The sequence below is a fragment of the Triticum aestivum genome, chromosome 2B, assembly GCF_018294505.1.
Source record: "Triticum aestivum cultivar Chinese Spring chromosome 2B, IWGSC CS RefSeq v2.1, whole genome shotgun sequence".
Classification (NCBI taxonomy): domain Eukaryota; kingdom Viridiplantae; phylum Streptophyta; class Magnoliopsida; order Poales; family Poaceae; genus Triticum; species Triticum aestivum.
In genome coordinates this window covers 371,264,920-371,281,380 of record NC_057798.1, presented here as the reverse complement: position 1 = coordinate 371,281,380, position 16,461 = coordinate 371,264,920, and the positions used below count along the sequence as shown (strand labels likewise).

Below are 16,461 nucleotides of genomic sequence, written 5' to 3'. Positions count from 1 at the left end.
TCCTCACGCCCTCACACAATGTGAGATGCCGTGATTCCACTATTGGTGCCCTTGAAGGCGGCGACCGAACCTTTACAAACAAGGTTGGGGCAATCTCCACAACTTAATTGGAGGCTCCCAACGACACCACGAAGCTTCACCACAATGGACTATGGCTTCGAGGTGACCTCAACCATCTAGGGTGCTCAAACACCCAAGAGTAACAAGATCTGCTAGGGATAAGTGGGGGGGAATCAAATCTCTCTTGGTGGAAGTGTAGATCGGGGCCTTCTTAACTAATCCCGAGCAGATCAACAAGTTTGATTGGCTAGGGAGAGAGATCGGGCGAAAATGGAGCTTGGAGCAACAATGGAGCTTAGAGGTGGAAGAGGTGGTCAACTAGAGGTAGGAGACGCCCCTTTTATAGCTATGGAAAAGATCCAACCGTTATCCACATGTCCAGCCCGCAACACGCGGTACTACCGCTCCACGAGCGCGGTACTATCGCAAGGCCCCGCGGTACTACCGTGAGGGACCATGGTACTTCCGCGGCAGCAGCGAAGACTAGGACCTGCCTGATTGAGAGTAGTACTTCCGCGGGCGCGGTACTACCGCTCCCCCTTCGGTACTACTGCAAGGCAGGAAAGTCCTAGCCTACGAAGAGCGCGGATGAATAAAAATACATCCGTGCCTACTTCCGCTGGAAACGAAAGTGCAAAAATCCGATGTGGTACTACCGCTAAGACGCGGTACTACCGTAACCTAGCTGAACCAGGTCGCGCGCGGTACTACCGCGCACGAGGCGCGGTACTACCGTGGAGGCGCGGATGTAAAAAATTACATCCGCTCCTACTACCGCGACGCAGCGGTACTAGGTATGAGGGCCACGGTACTATGACTCCAGGGGAGCAGTACTACCGTGGACACCTGCGATACTACCGCACGGGACGTGCGGTACTACCGTGTGGGCGCGGATGTAAAAAATTACATCCACCCCTACTACCGTACCGGAGCGGCACTAGGCCTGGGAGCCACGGTACTAAGACTCCAGAGGAGCGGTACTACCATGGACTCCAGCGGTACTACCGCAGGTGCTTGCGGTTCTACCGCTCCATAGAGCAGTACTACCGCAAGTTCAGCAGTAATTGCCAGAAAAAGCACAAAGCGGATAACCGAGGGAAGCTCCAAAGTGCAAGGGAAAGGTGGAGGCAAGGAGGGAAACGTGTACATGATGATTCCACCCGAACCTTTCCGACGCGGACCCCCTCTTAATAGTATGGCTCTCCTACAACTCAAATCCACCAGAAAGAAACGTAGAAGAACGCCATCTTCAATAGTCTTCTAGGGGCACCGAATCGCCTCGTGCCAAGTGATGAAGCGTCTGAGAAACTCAAGGCACACGATTAGTCTGCAAAAGCATTGTCATCAATCACCAAAACACCTTAGGGATAAATATGCCCTTACACATGGTTCTCCTACTAGTTTGATAACCTTGGTCTCTTCACTGAGAGAAATACCTACCATAGTTGTGCTGCATCATCCCTTCCTGTTTGGGGAAATATCGACGTAGTTCAAGCCGCATCAAAAGGAATTTCTGGTGCCATTGCCGGGGAGACATCATCAACATCTATCAGGTTCCTAATCACAAACCTCATCTCCTTGCAATTTACATTATTTGCCATTTGCCTCTCGTTTTCATCTCCCACACTTCACAAAAATTTGTCATTTTATTCGCCCTTTTTTCGTTCGCCATTTTTATTGTCAGATCTGTTTTTGTGTGCAATCTTGTTTGCATAGTCATGATGACTCAAGAGAACACCAAGTTGTGTGAATTTTCAAATACTAATAATAATGATTTTATTAGCACTCCGATTGCTCCTCCCGCCACTAGCACGGAATCTTGTGATATTAATGCTGCTTTGTTGAATATCGTTATGAAAGATCAATTTTCCGGTACTCCTAATGAGGATGACGCGTCCCACATAAACACATTCGTAGAATTATGCGATATGCAAAATAAAAAAGATGTGGACAATGATATTGTGAAGTTGAAATTATTTCCGTTTTCTTTGCGAGATCGTGCAAAAATTTGGTTTTCTTCTTTTCCCCGCAATAGTATCGATTGTTGGGATAAGTGCAAAGATGCTTTTATTACTAAGTATTTTTCGCCCACGAATATTATTTCCTTTAGAACACAAATCATGAATTTTAAGCAACCTGAGCATGAACATGTAGCGCAATCTTGGGAAAGAATGAAATTAATGCTAAGAAATTGTCCTACCCATGGTTTTAAATCTTTGGATGATCAAACAATTTTTTATGCGGGATTGAATTTTGCCTCTAGAAATCTTTTAGATTCCGCCGCGGGTGGTACTTTTATGAAAATTACTTTGGGATAAGCTACTAAATTGATTGATAATATTATGACAAATTATTCACAATGGCATACCGAAAGAGCCCCTACTAGTAAAAAGGTCAATTCGGTTGAGGAAATAAATTATTTGAGTGAAAAGGTTGATGCTCATATGAAATTGGTTGCTAATAAAAGTGCTCCTATTGATCTTAATGATGTGACTTTGTCTACTTTGATTGAAAAAAATAGTGATTCCGTAGATGTGAATTTTGTCTCACGAAACAATTTCAATAACAATGCTTATAGAGGTAATGAAACATAACTGAAACATACCATAAGAACTGGGAAGGGACGAAGGAAGAAGAATATAAACATTGGTCGGAATTCATGAAACACGTTTGTAACATAATGGGGGATGTATGATACGCACAGGTAAACACATGTATAAGCAGGGCCCGCAGAAGTATTTATATAGAATAAACATGTATATTGTTTTGTAGTTAGACAGATAAGAATTTCCATCCATTTTTAACCATTTTCTCTCCAAACATGTGTCCGGATTGTTAAAAATGCACACATTGCATGTACGTATATAGGTCTGGGTTTTGTATATTGCACCTGTCACGTCTCTCTCCCCTTGTATGTATCTCGGGAGACAAGACAACAAGTGCCCTTTGTATCTATATATGTGCCTAGTCCACGCAATGGAATTATCGATGCATGCAATCCATCTCTTCCTAACTTACATGGTATCAGATAGCACGTCGATCCTCTCCTAAATCTCCATTGTCTCCAGCCACCGCCGCACCGGGCCGCTGCCGCCTGTCGGGGTTACGGTTCTGACAGTCAGTACTAGTGGTACGGATAAGGGGCAGAACCTAGCTACGATGCATGTGTAACACTTGTTGTTTAGCGAGTACAGGCCCCTCTCGACGCAGGTAAAAGCCCTATGTCTCATGCCCTAATTCTTGCTCGTCCTAGAGTAGGTAAATGGTAAAAACAGAATTTTTGATGTGGAATGTTTCCCAATATGTTCATCACATATTCTTTTCTTTTGTAGCATGGACATTTGAACTTTTATATGATTCAAAGAAATAGTCTAGTTTTGACATGAAGATTTCAATACTCAATCATATCAACAAGCAACCATGTCTTTCAAAATATCAACACTAAAGCAAGTTATCCCTAGCCCATTATGCTCAAACATTGATCCATTCATGAAACACACTCGCATATTAACTACACCCGATGCTCAAGTACGATCATAGTGCCCCTTAGTTGGCGCTTTATAAGAGAAGATGGAGACTCAAATAAAAATAAAAATTGCATAAAGTAAATAGAAAGGACCTTCGCAGAGGGAAGTAGGGATTTGAAGAGGTGCCAGAGCTCAAAGCAAAAAAAGATAGAGAAAACATTTTGGGTGGCATGCCTCTCCTGTCAACGAAAACGATCGAGTAGTTCTTAATACTTTCCATGCTAGATATATCATAGGCGGTTCTCAAACAGAAAATAAAGTTTATTCCTTTTTTCACCATACTTTCACATTCCATGGCTAAACGAATCCACGGGTACCGTCCATACCAACATTTTCCAAGGAATTTATTATTTGACAACATAAAGTAAATTCATTTTCATTTCGGGACTGGGCATCCCTAATACCTTTGCCATACTCTCGTGCAATGACAAGTGAATAAACACTCATCTTGAGAATAACACATCTAGCATGGAAAAATATCAGCCACCCCCTACCGTTTGATGAGGGGTACGATCACACAAAAAGGAAATTATTTTGAAAATTAGAGATGGCACATACAAATTTTGCTTAGAACGGCACGGAAATACCGCATGTAGGTAGGTATAGTGGACTCATATGCAAGAATTGGGTTTAAGGCTTTTGGATGCACAAGTAGTAGTCCCACTTAGTACAAGTGAAGGCTAGCAAAGATTGAGAAGCAACCAACCAAGAAACGAAAAATCTCATAAGCGAGCATTAAGCATAAATAACACCGAATAATGCACCACAAATGGGATGTAATTTCGTTGCATAACTATTGACTTTCGTGCTTGCATAGGAAACCACAAACCTTAACACCAATATTCTTACTAAACCATAATTACCCATCAACATGACTCACATATTATATCATCATACCGCAAAACTATTACAATAATCAAGTTTATTGTGTCCAATGATTTTCAGGAAAGTTTTTATTATATCTTTCTTGAATATCTATCACTTTGGGACTAGTTTCATATGTTGCTTTTGATAAGCTCAAATAAATCTAAGTGAAGAACATGAGCATAAAAATTTCTTCTCCCAAAATAATATAAGTGAAGCATGAGAGAGTTTCTTAAAAAATTTACTAACTCTCAAATAAATCTAAGTGAAGCATGGGAGCATTTCTTCAAAAATACTAAAGCACGTCGTGCTCAAAAATATATAAGTGAAGCACTAGAGCAATTGCATTGCTCAAAAAATTTAAGTGAAGCACATAGAGCAATTCTAACAAATCATAGCATAATTTTGGCTTTCTCACATAGGTGTGTCCAGCAAGGATAGATGACACAAAATAAAAAACAAAACAAGCAAAGACTAATACAAGACGCTCCAAACAAAACTCATAATATGTGACGAATAAAAATATAGCTCCAAGTAAAATACCGATGGTCGTTAGAAGAAAGAGGGGTTTGCAACATCCCAAAATTCTAAATTTTGGAATGTCATATTAAATAAATAGTTTTGATTGTTTGTTTGATTGTTGTGTGAATGATTGAGTGAAATTTGAAACTTTTTGAAAGTAGAATGAGAGGGAATGAAATGACTTTCCCAAACTTACACCTTGCATCTTGATCTCCAAGAATTCAAATTAATTTCATCATAAAACCCGAGAGTGAAGATGATATGACTTCTTCCATAAATAACAAAAAGGGTTTTGAAAAGATTTTAATTCCATTTGGAAATATTTCAAATTTAAAAACTTTATGTAACTCAATGATTTTCATGAGAGAAGATAAAATGACTTCTTCAAATTATATGAAATATGTGTTGGAAGTTTAGAAGGATCAAATTGAAAGTCCCTTTTGAAGGTATTTTGAAACTCACTTTCAATTTGGAGTTATTTGTTTTTTATTCAAATTATTTTTCTCCTAAAAATAAATACATGAAAAATAGGGAAAAATGATTCCCTACATTGTAAAATGAGGAGAAAATAAGTTTGAAATCATTTTGGTATTTTAAAAATGATTTTTATTAGGTTTTATTGCAACAGCAGCACTGTTTGACTTTTGTGATTTTTTTGGATTTTATTTGAACTTGAAAATATGTTCATGTTTTAGGAAATCTTTTTCTGAAAATTTTGGTATATAATATGCCTATAAAAGTGTTTTATTAATTCTGTGTATTTTTTCCTCGTTGTTTAAACAAAAAAACTTGCCCAACAGGCCAGGCCGCAGCCCAGCCAGCAGGCTGAGGCCTAGCCCAGCGCTAGCGCACCCGGGAGGAAATCCCACGAGCCGCCGCCACCCCTCACTCTTGTTCCCTCTCTCTCTCACGTCATCTCTCTTTGTTTTTTCCTTCTTTATTTCCCTAGCGCCTGGACCCCACCTGTTATCTTGTCCTGTCACGCAAAAGAGGACGAGCCCAGCTTGGCCACGGCTGCGATGCCGCACGCGCAAACGGCGGAAACCCTATCTACGGCTTGCCCCCTGCCCCAAGAACATGTCCTATAAATACCCAGCCACCTCCTCATCCGACCCCCTCCCCCCCATAAAAACCCCACGCCAAAACCACCTCTACCTCACGTGATCTTCGTTTGGATCTCGCCGGAGCCGTGACGGTTCACCGTAGATCCCGACGCCGGTGAGCAACCCCGAACCACCAAATATTGTCCAACATACTTCTTTCGTCATTGCGCATCTCCTTGACATCGTTTCGTCGTCCAGGGAACACCGGAACCTCGTCCGCCGTCGCCGGAGCTCCCGGTTCATTGGGGCTTCTCGAGTTGCCTCGCTCGCCCTGGACATCCCCGACCTCCACCTTCAAGAAAAATCGGACCCCCTCGAAGTTCCCCATCCACTGGACATCCTCATCTCCGCCACCGGTCACCGGAGCCGTTGCCCCCGCCGACCTCCACTTCTAGACCGGTTTTTAGTTTACGATTTTAGGTCGGTTTAGCTTATGGTTTATTTATGGTTCATATGGTAGATCTAAACCGGCTCACCAATTTTCTTTTATTCGTACGAGCGTTAGCGCTGTACTTATATAATGGCCGAGCGCGATATAGCTACAGATCGCCCACCGTTTGGCCCAGTAGCAGCCTGACGTGTAGCACTTGTCTGTTTTTGTGTGTGTGTGTGTATTTTCGTTTCTATAAAAAACAGAAAAGTTTCAATCTTAAATACTCAATATCTTTTATGTTTTAGATCCAAATTAAGTGATTCTTTTTGCATTGTGTCACAAATTTGTTGAAGTCTCTGTTTTTGTACCTAGTTTTCAAATTTGAGTAGTTTAAATTTGAATTTGATAAAATTTGTTCAAATCACTAATTTGGTCATATTTTGAGTTTTACAAAGTATTTTTGATTGATTCTTTTTGCTACGGTTTTGTTACTATTTTGCCTATCCAGTATCATATAGTTAATTATTTTTAGTTTATTTTAAATTAGTTTTTTAGCAAAACAGTACCGTTTTACTTATAGTCTTGTTTTAGTCTTTTTTTTATTGTTTTTATTAGTTTTAACTTATTTCATTTTGTCACTTTTGACAATTGTTTTATATTCCTGTTAGACTACAGTAGACAAAATTTATTTCATATAAAAATATATTTTATTTAGTTTTGTATACAAACTTGTATAGGTCATAGTTAGAGTTTCATAGAAGCTTTTTATTTGTTTCTTTTTGCAAATAAAATTTTATGAAAAATATTTTCTGTTAAGTTAGTGGTTTTACATTTTATTTTCTGTTAACTAGCACATATGCCCGTGCGTTGCAACGGGAAAAAACAAATCCTCGCATGTTTCAAGCGACCAATCGATGCCACTCTCTTCGCCATTGTGGTCATGTTGTCCATCTATTCATGACGAACATGATCAATCTCAGGTAATGAGCTTGATCGTCACGCTCTAGCACACACCTTTAGCAATCCCATCATGTGCCTCACAACAGAAAATTATCCCTACACCCTCCTACTAGAACAGAACACATCTAAATGATGCCTACAAAATTGTTATAGTACAAAGCAAGCCAAATTTTCCATGCCTCTATGCTAGCAATTTTTTATTTGAATTGAAAAATAATATAAATTTAATTTTTAAGCTACCAAAATTTATATTAGCCGTTACAACTGAGACAGAAAGTCTGGAATCGAGACACGTATTATTCAGTACATCAAAATATTCACAGTAGTGGTGGAAAGAAGAAAAACAATAAAAGTAGTCTTTAGAAAAGAACTACATGGTTCACATGGTGGCTCTATTTTTATGCATGTAATGCAGTACAAATTTTATCACATTTGCAGTGAGAGGCTAGAAATTCATGGCAGAGTCAACCTCTGAGTATTTAACTTTTTGTTATTTGTTTAATCCTAATATAACGCATGGCCGCAACTTGAGTAATCAGACAGACATAAACCTTGCGTTGTGAGCTGATAAAAAGAGCAGGTTGAAGATGCTCACACGGATGTCCTCATGTCCAAAAGTGAATCGCAGACCACCAATCTTTTTCAACAATCCACCTATCTTCTGCTTTGATGGCTGGTTGTAACCACATTGAAACAAAACTGATGATTCACTGAGCAGTAGTGGCGCAAAAAAAAAAAGAAATTTTTGAACAATATAGGGTTTTGCTCACCGTTCGCACAGTCTGTTGTCTCCTGCTAATGCCATGTCCTTCATCGATTACATCTGACTGATTGGTAGTCAAGATCAATTTATCAGATTCCATCAGGTGGATGGATGCCAAGGGGAAAATTAATTATCAAGGAGAAATATTAATGGAAAGCATTCCCTGTAGAGAAGTGTCAGTAATAAAAATTGAATTTATGTGTGGGTCTGCATCCATTGAATAGAATTGAACAACAACAAAACTGAACTATTTAGTTGTGTCTTCCTAAGCATTCACATGCATGGCTGAAAATGCAGTGGTACATATTTGATTCAGAGAACGTATGCTCATAGTATAGAAAGTACACATACTTCCTATATTCCAAGGAGACCAGGCAGGAAGTAATGTGGATAACTTATCTTGTCTGGCAATAAATATGGTGCCAAGCCTTCAGCCCAATCATCTCATCATCGTCCAATGTAGTGGTAGAATTGTATGATAACACAGAGACACATCTTAATATAATTGTTATCTGCATGCATATATATTGGCATAAGCGTGGATGGCCAGAAAGAAATTCATATCTGAACATCCATGCTGATGGTCCTGAAGAAATCATATGCAGCTGCAGAACTTGTCATGCAAGTCAGAAAAGGGCAGCTCCTCACCCACACGCACGCATGCATAGGATAGATCAGAATATAAGATGTACCTGTGAGTTTTGAGTGATTGATTACCCCATGGTGGAGGAGCGAAGAGGCGCAGGCGGCCGTTTAGACTTATACAATCCCCTGTTGTTGGCTTCTTGCTAATCTGGATATACACAATGATTGAGCGCCCCGCTGCCGCAGTCCACGATCCGCGCGGCCTCGTCTCGCGGGTTGCAGAACCTCGTGACACGGCGATCTTGGACCTCTCCCTCTTCGAGTGTCGCCAGTCGTGGCCAACTTCGTCGCCCAAATCATGGCGCATACTTCGGCGGCCGTGCGAGCGCCGGCGTACATCGCGTGTTGTGCTAGGCCAGGTTGCGAGGGGCTGGCTTTTTATATCGATCTTGAGCAGGAGACATGTTTGGTCAGATCAGGAGTGTGCATATGTTACGGGCCACGTGAGTGAACCGGGCGGGATACATATTTAAGTTTTTACAGGCCCAATAACGCAGACCCACGAACGTTCGATGCACGTCGCCTCGGGAATTAGTACCACCTTATGTATATGTTTTAAATCCAAACTGAAAGCGTATAAAACCACAGGAAGAAACGTATTGTGACGGTGAACCCAAAGAGTCAACCAATGAAAAATCATCATATATAGAATCAAAGAAAGTTGAACTATCATATAAAGTAAATGAGCCCGTGCGTTGCAACGGGCATACATACTTATGATACAATACCAATTTTGTGTAACGTTAACGGGCATATTCTATGGTTCAATACCAATTTTGTGTATTAGATGTTTTTATTAAAACTCTTATGTACATCAGGCATCATTAGCGACCATTTTTACTGTTGAGTTACTCCTTCCTCAACCCCACATCTCCGTCTCTCTGAGTTGTGCGTCATCTACAATATAGCTCTATGAGATAGCTTACAGAGTATTCTTGCATTCCTATTTGGTCTGCATCTCTCCTATCGAAACTATAATATAACCTTAATGGAAGGGCCCTGGTTCTGCCTTGCCAAACCCATAAATTGTAGATGAATTCATCGGGCTTAACGTGTGATTTCGTTATAAGTGAACAGGCGTCGTCGTCCAGCCGTGTCGAGTTGGGATTAGAGGAGAGAGCTCGAATGGATAGGTCCAGTGAGGCGGGTGTGGAGCACGAAGGATTAAGAAGGTCCTCTTTATTTCCGGAATTAACAAGAAAGACTTAGCAGCCCAAATAAAGTAACCCTTTACCCCTCCCGAGTCTATCGTATCCATAGTTTCAGTGGGTATCGAACTGCGAAGTGAGGAAGCTATTTCAATTGAACGGGCTTACTTTCTTACTTGGTTCTTTTGTAGAACAACCTTGGTATGAAGCTAGACGATTCAAACTATATAAGCATAAGCAATTCAAACTAGACATTTCGACCTTCATCCCACCCGATAAATAATAAGCAAAGAGCTCGTAAGTCGGGCATAGAGAAAGCGACTCCTGAGATTGAGGGGGATAGGATACTATATATATCCTAGCGCATATATGAAACGATAGTTGGTTTTCTACCGGGGGGGCTTTCGATTGTCATTTTTACAATTAGTAGTTCTTGCTTTCATATTCCCATATATAGTTATCCCGACCGAAACTAATGGAGTCATCCCAACTCTCGGATCGGAGATGCTAACGGGACAGGAATCGAAGTGGGGGACCTCTCTACCACACCTGTCTCCCCAGACATAGACTACGTAAAGGGTAGTACTCTTGGAAAGAGAGAAGATCACCGCGTGAACAAAATCCAAAGTAACGAATGTCACTCCCGAGGGATCGACCACTATCATACATGAAATTTTGCATAGAATGATTGTTCATGTTCACGCCGGAGTGCTGAGGTTGTTCCTACCATTGAAGTCAGAGTCTGGGTGTGTTTTTCTTACTAATACGGAGAGGGTTCCGAATGATAAAGACCAATCAAAAACTTCTTGGTTTCGTTGGTAGAACCCGCGCCAACTCTTTTCTCTAAATAATAGAGAGATCTTTTGATAGTCTCACTTCTATCAATGCAATGAAAGAACTATCCCTTCCTATTTGTTTGTCCTAATGAGACAAAAAAGAGCCTCCTTCTTTACCACTTTAGGGGATGGGGGTGAAGGGGGGTTTACATACAACCGGGGCAAAGTGGTTTATGATTGAATCTCAGAGGCATTCTTATCATTTGGTAGATCCAAGTCCATGGCCTATTTCGGGTTCACTCGGAGCTTTGGCAACTACCATAGGAGGTGTGATTTACATGCACTCATTTCAAGGGGGTGCAACACTTCTCAGTTTGGGCCTAATATTTATCCTTTATACCATGTTCGTATGGTGGCGGGATGTTCTACGTGAATCCATGTTGGAAGGGCATCATACAAAAGCTGTACAATTAGGACCTCGATATGGTTCTATTCTCTTCATAGTCTCGGAGGTTATGTTCCTTTTTGCTTTTTTGGGCTTCTTCTCATTCTTCTTTGGCACCTACGGTAGAGATCAGAGGTATTTGGCCCCCAAAAGGGATTGGGGTTTTAGATCCTTGGGAAATCCCTCTTCTTAATACCCCTATTCTCCCTTCATCCGGAGCTGCCGTAACTTGGGCTCATCATGCTATACTCGCGGGGAAGGAAAAACGAGCAGTTTACGCTTTAGTAGCAACCGTTTCACTGGCTCTAGTATCCACTGGATTTCAAGGAATGGAATATTACCAAGCACCCTCCACTATTTCGGATAGTATTTATGGTTCTACCTTTTTCTTAGCAACTGGCTTTCATGGTTTTCATGTGATTATAGGTACTCTTTTTTTGATCGTATGTGGTATTCGCCAATATCTTGGTCATCTGACCAAGAAGCATTACATTGGCTTTGAAGCAGCTGCATGGTACTGGCATTTTGTAGACGTGGTTCGGTTATTCCCATTTGTCTCTATCTATTGGTGGGGAGGTATATGAAAGAAGGGAATGAATAAGTGGATTGAGGAATAAAAGCTCGAAGACAAACAGAACTTCTCCGGGTACTCAAGATATTGTGTTTGGAGAGGTGTAGTTTGTAGATTCCAGCCGAGCCAGACCCAGGAAGAATACGAAGTCCAATGTCCTCAACCGCGCACACGGATAAGACGCGAGACAGTTTCTGAGGGATAGAAGTCTTGATCGGGCCAAGCCGGCATAACAGTTAGTAGTTTGCATTACTTTCTCTTCCGAAGCGCGCACATTCGAGTTCAGTATGGATGCATTGAGCGCTTAAGACCACTCGCTGGATGATATGGTCAATCATACTCCAGAGTGGGGACAGCATAACAATAACATTCTCTCTTTAGATTCGAGATGTATTGATCGAGACGTGCCTCACTCTAGTGAGGATTTGAGCTCCCCGATAGACGTAGGGCCCGCTCGGTACGCTGTCATTGTTTAGGGGGGTTCTTAATTCTAGCATGAAAGTCCGAGTTGGAGGAATGATATTGGGCTTGAGAAGTGAGCAAGGAACCTGACATAACATTCCTATGGTTCCTCTGTCCCGGTCTTGCACCACTCTCATATCCATCAATCAATTTCATAGATAGTTACTATGGTTGTTTCTTCCTCCATTCACTAAAGCAAATGGAGCCTTTCCCTCCTCGAGTCAGCAAGCCAACTCGAGCGTTTTACCCTTGTGTCACTAGCGCAACACGAGCCATTCAAAAAAAAAGTCTTGGAACTAAAGAGAAATCCATCTCTATACAAACTCTTTATGTTCTTGATATTGATTGAGTTACGAGAATGAAGAAGCGTAGCACACCTTTTCTCTCAATTCAAGTTTCCATTCAATAAGTGCATCAAGTATTTCGTATAGAAAGAAAAGGAACCACTTCTCTTCTCTTAAGTATATGAAAAATAGCTTTTTGGTCCCTTTCGTCCAGAGGTTAGGACATCGTCTTTTCATGTCGAAGACACGGGTTCGATTCCGTAAGGGATAGGTACTTATTCCCGGTCGGCGGTATCAAGAACCCGGATAGTCAGTAGGAAACTCCAATCTGCAAGCGAAGTGGTTCAAAATATATGTTATCCATAATAGGGGCCCAATATATTGAGACGACTAAAATATCCAAGTGACGCATATCATTGATCAAATTGTTCTTCACTGGGATCAACCTATCTACAAAATGGTCCTGGTGACTCGACATTTTGATCTAGATGACCATTATAAAGCCCTCTGAATAATCCAATAATTAGAACTTCTCAGGTACAAAGAATATTCTGATAAAGTAGGACTGTAACATATTGGAAAGGATTTATTACTGTAATATTGATCACAAAGGAATGTAACATTATGCTGTCTTTATTATATTATGGTTCAAAATATTATCAAAGGATTATTATTCAAATATTATCTTTAATACTCAATACATAAGAAAAGCGTTATAAATTATGGTCAATACTTATTATGTAGAAGGGAAAAGACCTTGGTAATTATGTAATTTTTGTACGCCATTTCCAAAATATACTACAAATGTTAGAAAACTAAAACTATTATCATAGATTGGTTACAAAAGACTCGTAGTAATAATAGTCTTGATAAAACTATTATTGAAGGTATATAATCCAAAGCTATCTTGGTTTCCGAGTATTTTCTGCAACGGAATAAATCAATGAGTACTAGTTAGAATTTGCACCTATTTGTATCTATTTAGTGATCAGTCCGCTAGTTTCTTTGATTCCACTCGGTGTTCCTTTTCCATTTGCTTCCAATAGTTCGACCTATCCAGAAAAATTGTCGGCCTACGAATGTGGTTCCCGATCCCTCCGGTGATGCCAGAAGTCGTTTCGATATACGTAATTGTTTAGGTTTTGATAATTATGGTTTAACTATACATAATATCTTTTAATAATCAAAGGTATTAGGATGGTTTAAAGCTATTATTCAAAATCTAGAGTGTCCCATTTATGATTCTACAAAAACAGAGATTCAAGGTAGCTTTAGCCATCCTCAGTTCTTGGAGGGCTCTACAGAAATGGTAGTGGTTTGATGGTCCCTGAACTATTATCGGTTTCATCAAGTTTAGTGATATTGCAGAAGGCAGTCGGTATTCAAACAACTATTCAGAGTTCCCAACTCTGGGTAAAGGAAATCTTTACTTGACGACTGAACCAAATCCTTTGCCTTTATTTATTCTATTATTTTTATATAGATCAGCTGAAAACAAAACAAAAATACTACTACGTTGGGACAATGACCCACCTTTCTCTACTCAACCTGTCATCTTCTCTCCTCGCTCCCTGGGACAAATAAGACTATTTATTAAGTGATAAACAAGAGAAACTACTGATATTATCTAAGCTTCTGGCCATGTCTGATTGGCATTCAAGTCTGCCTTCCATTGCTTGAAAAGGCCTAGCACCGTAAGTAGCAATTGGCTATGTCCAAACTCAAACGTCGTATTTTATCTAAGCACAGGAGTCGTAATAAGGAAAGAAGACATAAGAATGGGAAGTATCCGCTAGTTATAACGTAGTATAAAGAGAGCTATTTCATGGATCTTGGTCACAATAAAAAGAATCCAATAATGATCTATCAACTAAATGAGTTGATTATATAATCCCGTATCTTCAAGGTTGTTAAGATAATTTAGTAGATGTGTCGGTATCGTTTTCATCTGCCGTTGGGAGTGACTGCTTTGCTAATCTATCCTTTTATCCTTCTTTTTGGAGACAGGCACATATTACCGTAACCTAGTGATTAATATATCCTGTTGGTACTACTTCGTCGAGTAATCAATCCTTTTTCCATTCTTGTTCTGAGGTTGTCAGCTTCCTCCGATGGCACCACTTGTACTCTCTGCCGGAATCTGTAGACATAGTTTCTAGGTGTCTTTAAAAACTGATCGACATAGTTGTCCCACACAAACCTGCGCAACGACTTTGGAGTAAAAGAATCTCCTGCCCGGTCACACACATCATCTCGAGCGCGGAATCTACTACTCTAACAAGATACTCGGCTCGGGTAAATCATGCTTTCGTTATGCGAGGAAAGTGAAAGGAAAGAGGGAAAGGGAGACACTGGGCAATCCGGAATCGATGAAATCACTGTTTTTTCGCCTTGTAATATGTCCGGTTACATTCCAAAGATGAATCAGACCAGGAGATAGATAAGCGCTATGGCGGACACATGAAATAAGAATTTGAAAAGTAATGATCAACTTTATGGATCCATAGGTAGATTCACTTGTGAAGCTATGGGATGGGACAAGATTCAAAAGTACCAAAAGTAAGTTAAGTGGGATGCTGAGTTCATTGCTGCGATCGAGGGTCCAAAGCCAGCCAATTTGATGACTGCGTAGGAAGACGCAAGCTAGACCTATTCAATAGATCAAGTCTAGCTTTGCCAACTATTTGAAAAGGAAGATTCGAACAGGAAACTAATTCAAGGAAAAGAAAGCTAAGCTCAAGACAGGACTAGAGGAGTGGGCTCCACTCCGCAAGATCTTATTTCCCCCTCTCCGGTAGATCTATCCTCATCTCTACGGTTCCCAGTACCCACTCACTTGCTCCAGTCACGCCTCTCGGATTCACTCCTTGAGGCTAGGAACATTCCTGCATCACCGGGTCGATACGGACTAAAGTCCATGTCTCCCCTATCCGGGGCATACTGCTGCTGACTCTACTTAAGCAGCCTAGAACCCCTGACTGCGGGCTTTCGCTCTTACCCATGAAGGGATAAGAGCTCAGAGCCATGGCTTTCCTAACTAGAGTTGATTCGTGGGTCCTGTTCTCCTACATTCTGAGGAATGATCTACCTCTGTTCCTTCCCTTCAACAACATCCCTCTCCATTCCGGATAAGGGAATTGAAGACTTAAATGAGAGAATAAGGCAAGCCCAAGCATTTTCAATTCCTAATTTAAGTATATATATACCTTTCCGGGCAGCAGAGCAAGGGGAGAGGAGCCCTCGTCCATACGATGGCCGGGAATAGAGGGGGAAGCTAATTACACTGTTTGGTTTCCTAACATAGGACTGAGCATGTCTCAAGGGACTGAGACATGCACTAACAAGGCTCATGCGTAAAGGGATGCCACCTCTAAGGGTGCAGACTTTACAACAGGAAATGAACAGATTTGGGATCTTACCCTTGTCGAGTCCGGTCGCCCAGGGCGCTTAGGCAAGGTACCTGAAAGGATCGATATGGTTGACTAGAGGGGGGGGGGGTGAATAGGCAACTAACAATTTTTAGACTTTTCTTTAACAATTTAAACCTTGCAATGAAATAGGTTGTCTAGATGTGCAACTACGTGGACAACCTATATGATGCAAAGACAATGAGCACACAAGCAAGCAATGGATATGGCACAAGTAAGTTTGCAAAAGTAAAGGGATAAGATAACCAAGAGTGGAGCCGGTGGAGACGAGGATGTGTTACCGAAGTTCCTTCCTTTTAAGGGGAAGTACGTCTCCGTTAGAGCGGTGTGGAGGCACAATGCTCCCCAAGAAGCCACTAGGGCCACCGTAATCTCCTCACGCCCTCACACAATGCGAGATGCCGTGATTCCACTACTGGAGCCCTTGAAGGCGGCAACCGGACCTTTACAAACAAGATTGGGGCTATCTCCACAACACTTGGAGGCTCCCAATAATCCCGCGAAGCTTCACCACAATGGAGTATGGCTTC

The 16,461-nt window shown here is 41.1% G+C and overlaps 1 long non-coding RNA gene and 1 pseudogene across 1 annotated transcript; one reads left to right on the top strand and one right to left on the bottom strand.

Moving 5' to 3' along the window:
* Positions 1–7,749: 7,749 nt before the first annotated feature.
* Positions 7,750–9,150, bottom strand: LOC123041247 (uncharacterized). Its single transcript, XR_006418436.1, has 3 exons — positions 8,865–9,150; positions 8,180–8,684; positions 7,750–8,082 (listed from the first exon to the last, which is right to left on the bottom strand). It is a non-coding gene; the product is annotated as an uncharacterized lncRNA (long non-coding RNA).
* A 1,604-nt stretch (positions 9,151–10,754) lies between these two features.
* Positions 10,755–11,785, top strand: LOC123044961 (cytochrome c oxidase subunit 3-like; annotated as a pseudogene).
* Positions 11,786–16,461: the final 4,676 nt, after the last annotated feature.